We start from the raw sequence: 16,948 nt of genomic DNA on the forward strand, positions 1-16,948 counted from the left end.
AATAAAGTCCTGGTTGATATTAACATGTATATGCTGTCTCTGTAGTGGGACACATGGTGCTGCTTGCCTGGGCTGTGAAGCACAGAAATGAGAATTGTAAGCTGTCAGGAATCAAAATGTTACATCCAGTAACAAAATCCCTTCTTATTCCATGGAGGTCCATGAAGGAGGATTATGGTGCAGCTGTTCTGTTTCTTTTTGTTTAAGGCTTTATATAATATCCTGACATTATTTCTCCATCACTTACATAAAGTTGATATGAGGACACAAGGTCTGTAGATTTCTTCTATTAAAAGACTTGGCACAGCTTATAGCAAGCTTATGAGCGTTTATTGACTTATATTAACATTACCGTTTCTGGATACTGAACCCAGTTTTCATTTCATTGAAGATTATATACTTATATACTTATTCATTCAAACAATGATTTGTAATATTTTATTACATCTATTTTGCAGCAACAAACAGACCCACTAAAATATCAATACTTCGCAAGAATGAATTATTATTAATGTTTTGTGGTCTAGTGGTTAGGATGCGGCGCTCTCACCGCTGCGGCCCGGGTTCGATCCCCCCGGTCAGGGAACCGACCCCAGCCACTCTTAGTGCCGGTCCCAAGCCTGGATAAATGGGGAGGGTTGCGTTAGGAAGGGCATCCAGCGTAAAAACGTGCCAAATCAAACATGCGAATGGTCCACTGTGGCGACCCCTAACGGGAGAAGCCGGAAATAAGTTTATTTACAATGCAGCCTTACAGAAATAGATTACCAATATAAATAAATATTTAAATATTGAATAAAAATATAAAATTCAGTGGTGTAAAGTAAGTAAATGCACTTTACTTGAGTCATTTTTGTCTACTTTCTAGATTTACTGAATATGAAAGTTATTACCGTGACCACTTGCATCTTGCATGGAAGCTTTTATCTGTGTAGCTTTTTATATCCTGCAGAAGAAACCATATGATTATCGCCATTTTATTTTATTTGTTCTTTTTTCATTCTGGTGTTTTAAAGATTCTGTTGTGTGGACGGTTGATGCGGTGTTTAGTGTACAATATAATTTGTATTGTAAGAAATAAAACCTCACAAATAAACAGTTTTTGGCTTTTCACTAACATGTCAGTGTTGAGGACTAGTGCATCTTTGAGCCTACGTTCAATACAAGTCGAAGACTCAAGTATTGTTCAAATCAGATACTCGAAAACTTTTACTCAAGACATATTTGGATTGGTGAATTAACTTGTAATTCCTTAAAGTTTTATTATTATCCAAGTTTCTCATAAACATTATTGACATCTCAGTCACTACTGTTTCTTTCTTTCTTTCTTTCTTTCTTTCTTTCTTTCTTTCTTTCTTTCTTTCTTTCTTTCTTTCTTTCTCTTTCTTTCTTTGTCTTGGTGAATATTTTTCTTCCCAGTTTCTTTCCCTTTACACTGTTACCAACTATACACTTAAGATTTTAATTAATATGATTGATTCATGCCTAATAGTCCATCCATCCATCCATCCATCCATCCATCCATCCATCCATCCATCCATCTATCCATCTATCTATCTATCTATCTATCTATCTATCTATCTATCTATCTATCTATCTATCCCCATATAAGGTCCCTCATGATAACCTACTCAAGCTGTACATGTTATATATTATGTCAAACTATATAGAACAACTTTAATCTAAAAGCAATTTATTTGAAATCCCCAGTCAGTCAGTAAGTAAACTCAGATCTCAGTACAGGGCCTGGGGCTGCTCTGCTTCACTGTGTAAAAACAGCAATGCGTCCAAAAAAAACTCTTCTCTCCTGACTGTTTTCTACTCTGCAACACTGCAAAATCAAGGAGCCCAGATAACAAAATCAGTAACTGAAGCTTGTACTTTAAATGCTTCATCCTGATTCTGCTTTTTATATAAATCCAAAAATATTTACCTAGTGTGCAGTTTACACTAAGAAAATAATTTTTGCCTACTATATATGAATGATGCACTGTGGTCCAGTCGTTTTGGCTGTATCAGGTTGGTTTTGCCAATTGCAGAAAACTGCACAAACCTCTTTAGTAAGTCATTGTAGCTACACATAGCACAAAGGTTCAAAACCTAAACCCATCCTTCAAGCCTCCTTTCAGGTTTCTCATATAGATTCACTGTATTTCCAATTAGTCTTTCATGAACCCTGTGATGTAAACCACAGTCCAGACAGGTCTATTGCAACTAGGTTGATCCAGGGCAAGGCATACAGAGAGTTGGCTAGCTCTAATTGTGTGCCACCTCAAGAAAATAGAAGATGCTGACCCCGCATGGAACCTAAGGAATCTGGAGGTTGCACCAGCTCCAGATCAAGTTGTGTTCCACCTTATTCAGATTTCAGACATTGGACTTCAAGGATAAACAACTACTTAAACCATAATAATAAAAAAAAAACATTCGACATATGCTGTTTATAAATCAGTAAACATTTAAAGGCTCAGGCATGAAGAAGTTGGTGTTGAATCTATAATGATATCTAAATAAATGAGCTAATTTATTAGTCCCTTAGGAGCTCCTGGTTCCAAAACTCCATCTGACTGTAGACTGTAGAAAGGAGATTACTCATAATCACACACTCCAGGGCTCATGATATTTCTCACTCTCCAGTGTTATGTTTTAATCATTTATAACGACATTCTTGGTGTCACCCAAATAGGGATGAGTTCCCCTTTTAGAGTCTGGCTCCTCTCAAGGTTCATACCATCTATAAGGAAGTTTTTCCTTTGTCACAGGTTTGTTCATCTGTGATAAATAAATCAATTTAAATAGAAGTAAATTTTATTCTATAATTTTTACATTCTGTGAAGCTGCTTTAAGACAATGTCCATTGAGAAAAGTGCTATAGTAATAAACTTCAATTGAATTAAACTTCTGATTGGAAGGTTGTGGGTTCAAATCCCAGGACTTCAAAGCTACCAGGCTTAAGCAACTCTCAACTGCTTGGTTGAATAATATGGATAAGGGTGTCTATTGAATGTAAAACTATGAGACTGGGATGAAACATGAAAAAAAGTAAAGACCAGAAATGTTGTGAGAGTGGTAATGCCAGTATGGGATTTGGGACCACAGCTCACAAAGGAGAATGGGTTTCCACATACCTTTACTTGAGTACACAGAGATAATCTGCGAAAATCATAAATATTCCTCAGTATAAAAAACAAATTATCTAATGGTTGCTGATCTTTAACTCTATTTTGTTTTTCCATTTTAAACTCCTGCATTTTTATGTGTACTTGTTTTCAAATTATTGCTTGGATCGTGTTTTTGTTTCGGATCATGGATTTTAATAAAGATGTTTAGTGAGCCTCATTTATCAAGCTGGATATGAATGGATGTCGAGAAGGGTTTCACTGTTAGTTTAAAACGCTTATTTATTTCAGTCTTCAGGTATTTGGTCACACTATTTTAGATTTCCATACACCATGCAAAGGAGGCATTTTTTCGCAATGTATTTCCCTTTTTTACATTTACATTTATTGCAGATGCTCCTATCCAGAACGACTTACAGTTAGCTTTTTAAACAACTGAGAAAGTAAGGGATAAGGGCCTTGTTCAAGGACCCATGAGTGGCAGCTTGGTGGTGCTGTGATGTGAAATGTTCACCACTGAGGTACCCCTACCCTTTTTGTCTGAGAACAGTAGTCAGGTAAACATCAACTTGAATGGGATTAGAGGTTATGGATGATCAAAAATAGTCCAGATTGACCCTGCTGTGATACTCTAGTGCATTCTGGGAAATACTACCATGGAAACCATGTCTGCATCCTAGCCTGAAAATGGCACAGCTGATTTATATTTAGTTACATTCCTAAAACTCCATGAAAAGCAATTTTGCCATTCAGTTATCTCTGCAAGCATTTTCTTTGATTGAGGTTTGTGCACATGACTAAATATCAGCTGTTTTATTTTTGACTAAATGACAAATATAAACATACAATTAAGTCCAGAGAACATCAGTACTACTGAAACATTTGTAAATAAAGCAATAATTTTTTGTTTGTATTAGGGGTCTAACGGTACATGTATTTTTTTACCGAACAGTCTTGGTACAGGGGTTTCGGTTCGGTGCACATGTGCGGAACATAGTTAAAACATGAGTTACCCTTAAGGAACTCAAGCTGCGTCAATGCCTCCACGATATCCAAGCTCTGCGTCACATGTATAATCAGTCCAATGGAAAGCGCAGCATCACCGGCGGGGTCGACCTCACGACCATGAAGTTTAAATGCGCATGGAGTGAAACCAGCACCTTGTGTTGTTCAGGAAGCACTCTGTGTGTGTTTGCCTGGTAGGAGGTAGGAGAGTTTTTTCCTACTTTCGAGACAAAGCCCGAACCTAGTACTTTGAAAGCGACAAAAGAAAACGAAGCATTGCTTTCGTCCCTGCATTCCTATATCACGGAGGGGATACACACAAGCTATGTGCACCATGGCTGTGCTGCAAGCCTATCAGGCCAATCTGCTGCGAGAGATAGACGTAGGAGATGTCTCGGGTGGTCATCAGGTTTGTGAGCTCCGCTGTGCTACGGACCTGGCACTTAGAGCTACTAAAGAGACAGCTATGGCCGTTGGCCACCCTTGTCTCTACTGAGAGACATATTAAGTTCACTCACTCACTCATTGGGCTGTCCTCCTGGATTCCCCGATGGTGCCGGTCGGCCTGTTTGCCAATGCTGTTAATGCGGTCCACGACAGGTTTCAGGAGGCCAAAAAGCATTCAACGGCATTCCATCGATTCCCACATCCCCCCGTAGGGCTACTTGGGCGCAGGCTCTGGCCATGGAACAAGAAGTGAACACTCGCTTGAGGAAGGTGGCCATTGATCAGCCAGTACTTCATAGTTCTCAAAAAGGACGGTGGGTTGTGTTCTATACTGGATCTGCGTCAGCTGAACCTCTAAATTTTGGGACTTCAAAACCGTGCCTGTACACTTTTACACTTGCGTTGCTCCAGGGAGTTTTGGAGAGAGTTTGCCAGGACGAACATCTGCGATGGCCCTCCGAGGAGAGGTCAGAAATATGGCTGCCTCTACTGCCTTGTCCTCTGGAGTTTCCCTGCAGGACATTTGCAACACTGAGGGCTGGTCGACTGTGCTGACCTTGTCAGGTTTTATAGCCTCGACAACAGTGCCACGCCTGTGTCACAGGCCGGGGTGGCCTTCCCTCCCCTTCACAACGTACCACCTCGAGGAGTTACCCAGAGACACCAACAGACCAGACAAGGTAATTAATATCAAAAACTTGTATTTTATTTAGTTAAAATAAGTCCAATCTCAAACTAAAATCCACCGACTGATCCTCCTCTCTCTTTTACCGGGTGGCGTGGGAAGTTCGCACAACGATCCCTCTTCAGACGGACAGAAGCAAACGATGGAGCAGACACTGGTAAGGGTTCAAACAACAGTTCCTCTTCGGCCGGAAGTAAGTAATGGAACAAGCACCGATGAGGATTCGCACAGCAACTCCTCTTCGGCCAAAGATGAGTAATGGAGCAGACACAGGTGAGGATCCGCACAGCGGCTCCTCTTCAACCGGAGATACGGGTTGTGGCAGGCACTGGTAGGAAATTGACAACAAGGGAAAGGGTTACTCTTCTCACAGGACAGCATCAATCATTTGAGTGTCACCTCTTTTTGGGATAGGGGGGAAGGATCGGGCAGGGGGTCATCTGACTCAATACAATAGTCCGTCGTAGATGGCAACCGGGAAACTCTCTCGTTCCCTCCACGGGACGCACCCACTAGCTGGGGGCCACTCCCCTTCTGCAAGCCAACGGCCGTTGAAATACAGCGGCGGACAGTAACTTCCTCACAGAACAGTGATGGCCGCCTCCCTTGGCAGAGAACAATTTCTCTACATTCACAGAACAACAGTGGTGAGTACAGGATTTGACAATCAATAACTAGATCTTCTTACCACAGAACAGTGATGGCAGCATTCAATGGCGAAGGACAGTTCCTCTAGGTTCACAGAACAACAGTGGTGAGTACAGGATTTGACAATCAATAACTAGATCTTCTTACCACAGAACAGTGATGGCAGCATTCAATGACGGACAGTTCCTCTAGGTTCACAGAACAACAGTGGTGAGTACAGGATTCGACAGTCAACAACTGGGTCTTCTTACCACAGAACAGCGATGCATAGATCTCTCATAAATCCTCTTCAACTCAGACAGAATGGAGCTGCATTCCTGTACAGCATATGCTCAGCACACAGCAGTTAATTAATTTCAGTTTGACCTTCAGAGCCCACAAGTAGCCAACTGGAGAACGGGCAGACACAAAATTATAGTTTCCACACCAGTGCACAATTCAGTCACTTCAAATGATCACACGTGTTCACTTCACATTAGGCACTGCGACTCACATCAACTCACAGTGAATAGGGTCTCCTCTCGTGGTCCTGGCCGACTCTCTCCGCTCAACTGACAAACTGTACATCCAAGCTGTGTAGGTGGTTGACTATGGGAACACAACTGACATTGAAAGGCTTCACAACAGAACTCACTGAACGTCGGGGCGGCTTCACCACATCATAGCAGGTAGCGGGCACTACAGGCATTTACTTCCTAATAGGACTGGCAGACAACACTTATCTGTTCGATGAGATAACGCAGTTCAATCATACCACTGCTCTCCAGCTCTTCCTTCTCTGCATACAGTCTTTCCCGTCCGTTAACGATCTGCCCTCTCGTGTACTGCTCGACGGGATCAACAGATCAACAACCAAAGATTTCCTCCAGTCTGCATCAACCCCAAAGATTTCGCTCCAAAGTTTCTTTTTCTGCTGCACATCAACCGGATCCTTTTATAATCCCCCTCACAAATCCATACCCCTCGTGGCCCAATCTCTGCTCATTGCCCAGCTGCCACTCATTCCCTCATTAGCAAGCTCCGTCAGCCTGTTTACACGGAAAAACCCGGAACTGTTCTGGTGTTACATTAAACTCGCTCCCACCGGAAACAAGAATGGGGAGGAACAGTTCCGCTTATTTGTCACCCCGTGACACCTGACCCCTCTGTCCTTCGCTCTAGCTGTGCCTGTCCACACTAGGCAGGTATTGGTCAGTGTAGCTTGATTGGACTCTCATTCCCAAAGCATTTGTGATGCAGCTTGAGTTCCTGAAGGGGAACATCTCCAGGTTATGTATGTAACCATCATGAACATATTCAGTGTTTAGTTCAATTCAATTGATTTTTATTTGTATACCACTTTTAATGTTCTTTATAAGTGTACGTTTGTCCCTGATGAGCAAGCTGGTGGCGACTGTGACAAGAAAAAACTCCCTGAGATGGCATAACGAACAATCCTTGAGAGGAACCAGACTCAAGAGGGAACCAGTCCCCATCTGGGTAGCACCGAATGGCCATTTATTACAGATAAACGATGTTAAGGTGTGCAGTGATGGTGATCAGTCAGTGTAGCACACTGTTGGCATTAACTACAGTCCAAATGCAAATCCTGAAAGCTCCTGTTCTTACTCCGTAATTTTATGGATCCCAAGGGCGTTGAGGAGAAACCAAGTGGCCTCCAATCGAAAAGAACACCATCCAGAGGCAGCCCATGACAAAGTGGGCAGATCCGAGGAGGAAAGAGGGGAACGAACACTGTTCACTGGAACCTCAGGAGCATGTTGAACTGGAGAGAGAGAGAGAGAGAGAGAGAGAGAGAGAGAGAGAGAGAGAGGGAGGAGGGGTGACAGGAAGAGAAGGATATGGATTATTATATGTCCTTATTATTGTATGACAGTTAAGTACTCTGTGCAGTTGTGACTCTTGCAAGCTTCGCTATGGCAGCATAACTAAAAGGGAGAACCAAAAAGTAAAACAGACATTAGGGATCTCTGGGATAAGAGACGACACACCACACCACTGTCAACAAACCTGAGTGAATGTGTGCAAACAGTGAAGACAGACAACACAAGACAGTGTGGGACAGATACATAAAATACAAAATAGAGCTGACCAGTAAACCTATTGTGTACTATGATATACAGTAATGTGCAATAGAGGATTATAAACAAGAGTGCATTTCTAAACATAAATACAATGTAGTGCAAAAACTACAGCAGCAGCAGTCAATAGGTGCAAAAAAAAGCATGTAACAGTATAATATGATTAAATATAAATATAATATGGGTGGTCAAATAGATTGAGATGAGTAATGAGTGTGTGTTGAGTTCAGGTTGTATAGTTTAGGAACAATGTAGTGTGTGTGTCTGTGTGTGTGTGTGTGTGTGTGTGTGTGTGTGTGTGTGTGTGTGTGTGTGTGTATGTGTGTTATGTAGAGTTCAGTTCTGTGTGTTGAGGAGCCTGATGGTTAGAGGGAAAAAAACTGTTGCACAGTCTGGATGTGAGGCCCGAATGCTTCCCTGATGGCAGGAGGGTGAGGAGTGTGTGTGAGGGTTCTGTGGGGTCGTCCAAAATGCTGATGGCTTTGCGGATTCAGCATGTGGTGTAAATGTCCATGATAGAGGGGAGAGAGACTCCAATGATCTTCTCAGCTGTTCTCACTATTCTCTGTAGGGTCTTGCAATCCGAAACAGTGCAGCTCCCAAACCAGGCAGTGATGCAGCTGCTCAAGATGCTCTCAATGGTCCCTCTGTAGAACGTGGTCCGGATGGGAGGACGCAGATGGGCTTTCCTCAGCCTTTATAAGAATTAGAGGTGCTGCTGGGCTTTCTTGGTAATGGAGCTGGTGTTGAGTGACCAGGTAAAGTTCTCTGCCAGATGTACACCAAGAAATCTGGTGCACTTATATACACATCTGTATTACCCAAAAAGGTCTAACAAATATAAAGTATTGAATTGATTTTTTCCATTCATTTAATTCTAAAAATCAATGTAATTTATGCTAATTTAATCGATTACTCAATTGAATCAATATAATAGTTTATTCGATTAATTAGATTTTATGTTATAAAATATTATTAAATTAATTCATTTATTTTTTTATACTTTTAAATTGTTTTTAAAATTGTAAATGTTGATGTTCACAAATGGTAATAATAATAATAATAATAATAATAAACTGTGTTTATAAAAAATGACAAGCAATTTTTTCCTTTTAACTGTTTCGAAATTGGAATCGATGTTCGTACCAAACCGTGAATTTTGTGTGCCGTTACACCCCTAGTTTGTATGCATTGTGTCAGTACCGGATTCAAGCATGGCTCCCATGGTAGTTATTTCCCAGGATGTACCACTAAATCACAGCATGGCCAATCCAGACTCTAATATATATCTAATAATCCACATTTCTATTCCATTGATGTTGATGTTTACCAGAATACACATCTCACACTCCTGAACTCATCAGAAACATACAGTACAATTGCAAAGTTTTGGTCTAAATTTACTTAAACATTACCAAGCTTTTGTATTTTATGCATCATCTCTGGTTTTGATTTATTCTGATTCTTGTTCTGGTTTTTAGTTATGTTTTTTATTATTCCAATTCCGCCTTGAAAGTCAATTTGTTCAAACTGTTTGTTCATCACAAGTCTCTGTGTATACACTGTGTTTTTTTTTGTGACCTTGGATTTGTTCGATTTTTGCAATAAAGCCTCCTTGCACTTGCAGATTTCTCTGCCGCTTGACAGTTTGGTTTGGCCTACAAAATAAATTACAAAAAAATTTACTAAAAGGCTGATAAACCAAACTCACAGACCAGATCCACTGCAGACTTTTTTTTTACTACATTTGCAAAAGTCTTTGTACAGCACAAAGCAAAGATGTGCTACTTCCTGACAATAGCTATTCTCTCCAGGGCACAGCTTTATATCCCCCCATGTTCCCTAGTCATAGATTCTCTCTTTATTAGAGAACGTCCAAACATGGGAGACATTTTCATCCGTATTTTGTCTATATTTCGTCCAGAATGTAAGCAAAACCCAAACAATGATGAAAGAGATATTTTTCTACAAGGCCATCAAGCATTTCCAAATATTTGTGGTGGCTCCATGCGATAATAAAGGCCGCCTTTCATTTGTCACCCTTCCAAATTCTGGATCACACGGTGTTATTGCATGTCTAGCTTCTTTTAAACTTGAGACCTTTTCATCCATCTTACTATTGCGAACACCAGAGGCATGGGGTACGTAATCAATGCAGGGTCACACTTTGCTATCCTGTCCCCTCCAAAAGTATGAACTGTTGATGCCTCGGAGATAGATGGTCATAATGTCTCTAAGAATGTGAAATAATGCCTGGTGGAAAATTGAAGGCAGAGTGTCTGAGCTGGTGCATAGGCAATTTGACTCCCCTGGTCTTACCTTTATGATTATGCCTCTGGGAGAGCTTATTGGATGTGGTTGGGCCATGGGATGTGTCACTGCTTTGAGAAAGATATTAAGATATTAGTTTTAGCATATTCACCATTGTGGCCAAGTCAAGAAACTTTATATTGTTATTTCAAACATATATTGCTGACGAAGTACAAAGTGAAATGAGACAACGTTCCTTCAGAACCCTGGTGATACATAAAACAACATAAAGCTACATAACAAAACAAGGACTAATGTAAGTTGTCCTCGCCACATGAAGCAAACCGTGCAGAAGACAAAAGACAGTGCAAAAAGACAACACAAGATGAAAACACAAAATAGCGCTGACTATTATACCTACTGTATAATCTTATACAGTACAATGTCCAAAAACGAGAACTGTAAACAAGAGTGTACTAGTAAACATATACAGAAAATGTGCAAACGGTGTTGTAAAGCCTGTCTTTCACAAGCTTTACATTTCTCCATCCCAGTCATCCTTGTAATTATCATTTATTAACAACTCAATAAAGAGTTCTAAAACAGGCATGTTTTTGGCTTGTAGTAAGTTGATACCAGAGGGGTTCAGCACCCCCAAATATATCATGTGCAAACGTGCAATAATTTACATCCGACTTAAATAGGAATTCAAAACAGTAATAAGGGCCAGCTTTTAGCACCAGCTTAGCACCAGCATCGCCAAACGTTTTCCAACCCTGTCACAAACCATCACTGTCATCTGAAAAGAAACAATCGCAGCCACCTGTCTGGCGTTATCTGTTCAGCGTGCATGCCGCCAGTACTTCAAAGCTAATGCTATTCCATTTATAAAGGACATGAGGCTGGAAACTGCCCCACTCACCCTAAAAAACAAAAATACCTTTAATACTATAGTAGTTGCAGTAGTATTATAGTGGAGCACTTACGACAGGAAATCTGTTGTCCAGCACAGTGATGAGCTGACATTTACCTACATCTAGTATTTCCATAATAGTATTCTCACTTCAAAAGTGGATAATAAAAATATATATTGGAATGAACGTCTAAAATGGTTAAAAAACATCAATTCAGCAAATCAAATACATGCATTTACCACATAACTAATTAGTTTGGCTGATTTTCCCAGTCTCTCACGGAGAGCACAATAGACCAAAAAACTTATAGGGAATTGTTTTTATTGAGTTTTATGTTGAAATAATAAAATGTATTAATAAAAATACAATTATTAATTATAAACTGAAGTAAAATGTTACAGTACAGTACTGTACTCATAAAATAGCATTTTTGGGGTGGCGTCCGTTTACTGTTTTTTTTTTGTTTTTTCCGTTTATCGCGGGCAATAAACGAGGGATTACTATACATTCAATTAGGTTAAAACAGAAGTAATGGAGGTGACACTATCCTTATAGATTTATATGAAAATAAGAGACAATATTGAATCATCCTTATTTCTATCTCCATGTCAATCCTCTTCTCTCCCTCTCTCTTTTTTTTATTCTCTCTCTCTCTCTCTCTCTCTCTCTCTCTCTCTCTCTCTCTCTCTCTCTCTCTCTCTCTCTCTCTCTCTATCTGTCAAGTTGATCCTGAGGTACTGTACCAGCGACCAGTGTTTCTGTCCCTTTCTTCTTCTCAGATCTGCCTGGTTTGTCCCAGTACCCTGCCTCTGGATGTGGATCTCTTTGATCGGAAGCCACTCTGTTCAGCTGGGATGCTTTCGCATCAACAGCCTGGGGATCTATGAGATTACTAAGAAACACATTAGCTTTGAGGATGGATCTAGTGTCAACAATCTGCTACAATAGCTCAGGACCATAGGTTGCATTTAATCACTTATCACTGCACACCTCAGTAACAATGATACTATAATGAATGGACATTCGGTCGCACCAAAATGAAGATGGGTTCCCTTTTGTTGCCTTCTGGTTCCTCTCAAGGTTTCTTCCTCATATCATCTCAAGGATTGTTTTTCTTGCCGTAGTCTCCACTGGCTCACTCAATCGAAACAAACTTACAAATATAAGAACCAAATGTATACATTATTTTATTACTGCTTTATCTCTGTAAAGCTGCTTTGATAGAAAGTCCATTTTTCAAAGAGTAATACATAAAAATGAACTGAATCAAACTAAAATATTGGTACAGCACATACTCAATCTACAATACATTCATCAAAAAGTGTGTGGGGGTTTTTCCAGAGTAGACCCACTATTCTTTTTTGTTTCAGGACATGGCTACTAACTCCAAATCGACTCACAAAACACAGCACTATAGAGCGAATAAGCAACATAAGCCTGATGATTGCACTGAACTGAACTCAAGAAATTGTAGTCAGAATCGCGGTGTGGTTTCAAACCCAGCTGCTGTGGCGGTGGCCTTATTAAAGTTTGGCATTTTCGGTGCTCTTTTACCTTTGAATGACTCAGCTGGTCCACTCCTTAATCTTCTCTTTTCGAGGCGCACTGCTTCAGAGGTCAACCAGAACGACGTGATAAGATGGCGATCCGGCACGACTATCCGAGGAGAGAGAAAAAGAGGGAGAGAGAATGAGAGAAAAGTCAAAGCGCAAATGGAAATAGAGTGATAGAGAGCAGGCGAGAGAGAGTCGTGTCTCCTGTTTCTATCGTTCACTGTGTATCAGTGCGGTGCAGGAGGCCGGCCAGTTCGGACCACTGTGGCGTCTGAATAGTTGTGAAGGACAGATAAGAGCAGGCGACTTTGTTCTAGTGACAGTAAGGCTAGACAAAGTCTCCCTTTACCCCACCTATGATGCTGATGCCTACAGGGGAAGACAGGTTTAACCTCTGCATCGCCCAGATTCAGACCAACTATATAGATTTTATGACTAACTCTTAAATGTATTTTAAATAACCAATATATCTCATTTTCATTTGATTGATTTTAGCCTTTCGCTTGTTCTGAAAAGACTAATAAGAGAAGGGAATGGCACAGGGCCTAAAATTACCACTTAGGTTCAGACAAAAATAAAAAACAGACATTTTATTTGCAACTTAGCTGATTTTGAAAGCATTGATTCTTTTTTTGTTTGTGCTATTTTTTAATTAAACAAATGTAAGGAGGCAGCACAGTTTTGATCTTGAGCTTCGGTTACTGTTTGCATCGTTTTGCATTAGTTTTCTTTAGGGTTGTCTGGTTTCACCAATCGACCACAAACATGACACTGCTAATACTAAATGCTGTGAATGTGTAGTGATGGATGAAGAATACCAACCACATAGTTGAGTTAAAGTCAAGTTAACTCAAGTCAAGTCAAGGCAAGTCAAGTCAAGTTTATTTCTATAGCGCTTTTCACAACAGACATTGTCTCAAAGCAGTTTTACAGAAATCAACAGTCAAGGTGAACGGTGTGTATTTCTCGCTGATGATTAGCCTTGGTGACTGTGGCAAGGAAAAACTCCCTTAGATGTAATGAGGAAGAAACCTTGAGAGGAACCAGACTCAAAAGGGGAACCCATCCTCATTTGGGTGACATCAAGAGTTTGATCATAAATCTTTCAACAATACAGAACACTGGAGAGTGAGAACTAACATGAGTACTGGAGTATAAGATTATAAGTAATGTTCTTTCTACAGTCTTTATGGTTATAAAACTAGGAGCTACTGATCCCAACATTTGTGATAATCTCAGATCCAGCACCAGCTTCTCCATGCCAGAGCCTTTAAACACTCCAGGAGGTCCAATGTCAAATCCAAATTGGCACTGGTACATCCCTAGATGGTACGGGATGTTTGCGAGTTCGGCATCTACTTCTTCAAAGGTCCATAATCTTCATGAGGTGGGGTGTGACTGGAGCTGGCCAACCTCAGGATGCTTTGGGATAGGGAGAGAAAGAGAATCAGTGGAGAGAAATTAGCATAGCTGCTGTTCATGATATTAACAGCACAAGTTGATAATGTGCATGAGATCATATGATCTGGAGCACAAGGTTATGATGTGAGACGTATGTTATGTGTAGGCTTTGCTAAAAACATAAGTTTTAAATCTACACTTAAACTGGGAGAGTGTGTCTGATCCACAGAGTCTTTTATTCTAAGACTTTTCACTGTATGTTCGTGCTAAAGTAGATGCTAAAAAGCGGCAATCAAAACAAGTTTAAAACAGCATACGCTTGACCCTGATTGCTGGATTGCTGCGTGTTTGACCAGTTAAGTTTTAATCCACTAATAAATAAAAAGACTGTTTCTGCAAAATGTAGTTAGGTAAAAAAAGATATTTGAATTAAAAATATAGTGAATTCAAAGTAAAAGTCTCCCTGAAGAGAAATATTTAATTAAACTACAAATATGCAAAACAAAAAAAAGCTACTTAAATACAGTAATGAATTACATTTTCCTTGTTACTGTCTGCGAATGTGTGTGGTATCCCACTAAGTCAGAAGTGTCCAGTCTTTTCCATAAAGAGCCGGTGTGGCTGCAGGCTTTTATTCCAACAAAGCAAAGGAATTTAATTAAAACCTGCACCCACATTGGTCCTTTGTGGAAAAGATTGGACTCCACTGTCACTAGTGTTTTTTTTGCCTCACTCTCATTGTTCCTTGAATAGGATCTGGATTGATTGAGCAGGATAAAGTAATGCTAGAGATTAATGCCTAAAGGAAAGCACATGAAAGTTGGACAGTAAAAGAAATGTATTAATTGTTTCATGTGGATATCTTGTTTCTACCAAATTCTACAACATTTTTCGCAAAAAATATGTCTGGAATTTGGGTATGTAATTCTGTCATTTTCAAAAGCAGTTTTATTTACTGTTTATCCTCCATTTCCTTCGAATTTTCCATCTTTTTTGGTGAGCAAAGAGAATATTGACTTCTTCTTCTTCTTTTGGCTTCTCCCATTAGGGGTCGCCACAGCGGATCATCCGTCTCCATACCCCCCTGTCCTCTACATCTGCCTCTTTCACACCAACTACCTGAATGTCTTCCTTCACCACATCCATGAACCTCCTCCTTGGCCTTCCTCTTTTCCTCCTTCCTGGTGGCTCCATCCTCAACATTCTCCTACCAATATAACTCATGTCCCTCCTCTGCACATGTCCAAAACATCTCAATCTCACCTCCCTCACCTTGTCTCCAAAACGTCCTACATGCGCTGTACCTCTAATTAACTCATTTCTAATCTTGTCTATCGTCGTCACTCCCAAAGGAAACCTTAACATCTTCAGCTCTGCTACCTCCAGCTCCTGTCTTTTACTCGATGCCACTGTCTCTAATCCGTACAACATCTCAGGTCTCACCACAGTCCTATAAACTTTCCCTTTCACTCTCACAGATACTCTTCTATCACAAATCACTCCTGCTATCATTCTTTTCCACCCACTCCATCCTGCCTGCACTCTTTTCTTCACTTCTCTAACACACTCTCCATTACTTTGCACTGTTGACCCCAGGTACCTGAACTCCTCCACCTTCTTCACCTCTTCTCCCTGCAATCGCACCACTCCACTGCCCTCCCTCTCATTCAAACACATGTACTTTGTCTTACTCCTACTGACTTTCATTCCCCTTCTCTCCAGCACGTACCTCCACCTCTCCAGGCTTCTCAACCTACTCCCTACTCTCACCACAAATAACAGAAAATTGACTAAACTCCACAAATTATGTTGCAGAAACGTGTTAATGTCCTGCCAGTTTCCAATTGAATTAAACCAAGTCTTTGATCGTCTCCGATTTACAATGTAAAACAAGACCAGGCAAGTTTACACTAAACCTCTTACTACTTTACCTGTTGAGAAGATTTTTTTTGGTCATGTTTTGCCCTACAGTGTGAAACGAAGGGCAGCCTCAAGGTTAGTCCATGTATTCCTGTCAGCTCAGCTTTTTGTGTGACATTGCTTTGATCCATTTTCGTTCTTTTCCCCCTGAGCTGGCAGGATTGTGATGAAGACCCCCCGTGCTGCTCAGCATCCGTTTAAACAGCATTTGTTCTCCACCATATGGTCCACAATGTGGCTCCACCACACCTTAACACCAGTTGTCAGTTATTAGCAGATTGGGCAGAGGACGGACAGTGTGTGTGTGGCCTGAGTGTGTTGGTAGTGCAGGATTAATCATTACAGTGCATCTGTGCTAGCAGCAGAAGCGTGGCATGATGCCTAACCGCTGCCCTCGTTTTCCGCTCTGGTGGCTGCGTAATGACATGCCCTTTAACTTCACATCCTGTGCGATGATCGGGCTTAATCGTGACCTGGACCCTGTGACATGACATAAAGACACCATAATGGAGAAAAAAAAAGAAGCAAGAAACAAAGTAAAGGTCAATCTGCCGTCATGGGCTACATGTGAATATGGAAATAGGAAACTTGGGTTGCAGAACTGTCGAAAACTGAAGCACAAAGGTCAATAAGGTGGATATTTTTTAGGGTAACTATAATACATTTTTAAACCACATACAGACCATATTGTTTGGTGATGACAGGGGCAACGGAGGAATGGTAGGGTAAAAAGAAAAGGAGAAAGCCAGGACAATATGTGGAAAAGCAAGCAATCAAAAATACATAAACTCATTAATCAAAAAGTAAAATGAGAACTAAAGTTTCAGCAATGCTAATTACAATCAGCATCTCATTATTTGTGTAAGCCAGTGGTTCTCAAACATCTGCCATTTCCCACTCTTGAGGGGGGTGGATTTTCAAGCCC

At 40.6% G+C, this 16,948-nt stretch overlaps 1 protein-coding gene and 1 long non-coding RNA gene across 2 annotated transcripts in view; one reads left to right on the top strand and one right to left on the bottom strand.

Moving 5' to 3' along the window:
- The window catches only part of nbeal1 (neurobeachin-like 1), a 306,006-nt gene extending 297,717 nt beyond the window's left edge, over window positions 1-8,289 (top strand). The window contains exon 56 of the transcript XR_014537349.1: window positions 8,230-8,289. The gene's annotated coding sequence lies outside the window, so the exon portion shown is untranslated. The remainder of the gene's footprint in view (window positions 1-8,229) is intronic.
- LOC310740846 lies at window positions 4,802-12,947 on the bottom strand. The gene is made up of 3 exons (XR_014537772.1): window positions 12,704-12,947; window positions 7,041-7,669; window positions 4,802-5,164 (listed from the first exon to the last, which is right to left on the bottom strand). It is a non-coding gene; the product is annotated as an uncharacterized lncRNA (long non-coding RNA).
- Window positions 12,948-16,948: the final 4,001 nt, after the last annotated feature.

This window comes from Silurus aristotelis, assembly GCF_946808225.1.
Source record: "Silurus aristotelis genome assembly, chromosome: 2".
In the NCBI taxonomy this organism is placed as follows: Eukaryota; Metazoa; Chordata; class Actinopteri; order Siluriformes; family Siluridae; genus Silurus; species Silurus aristotelis.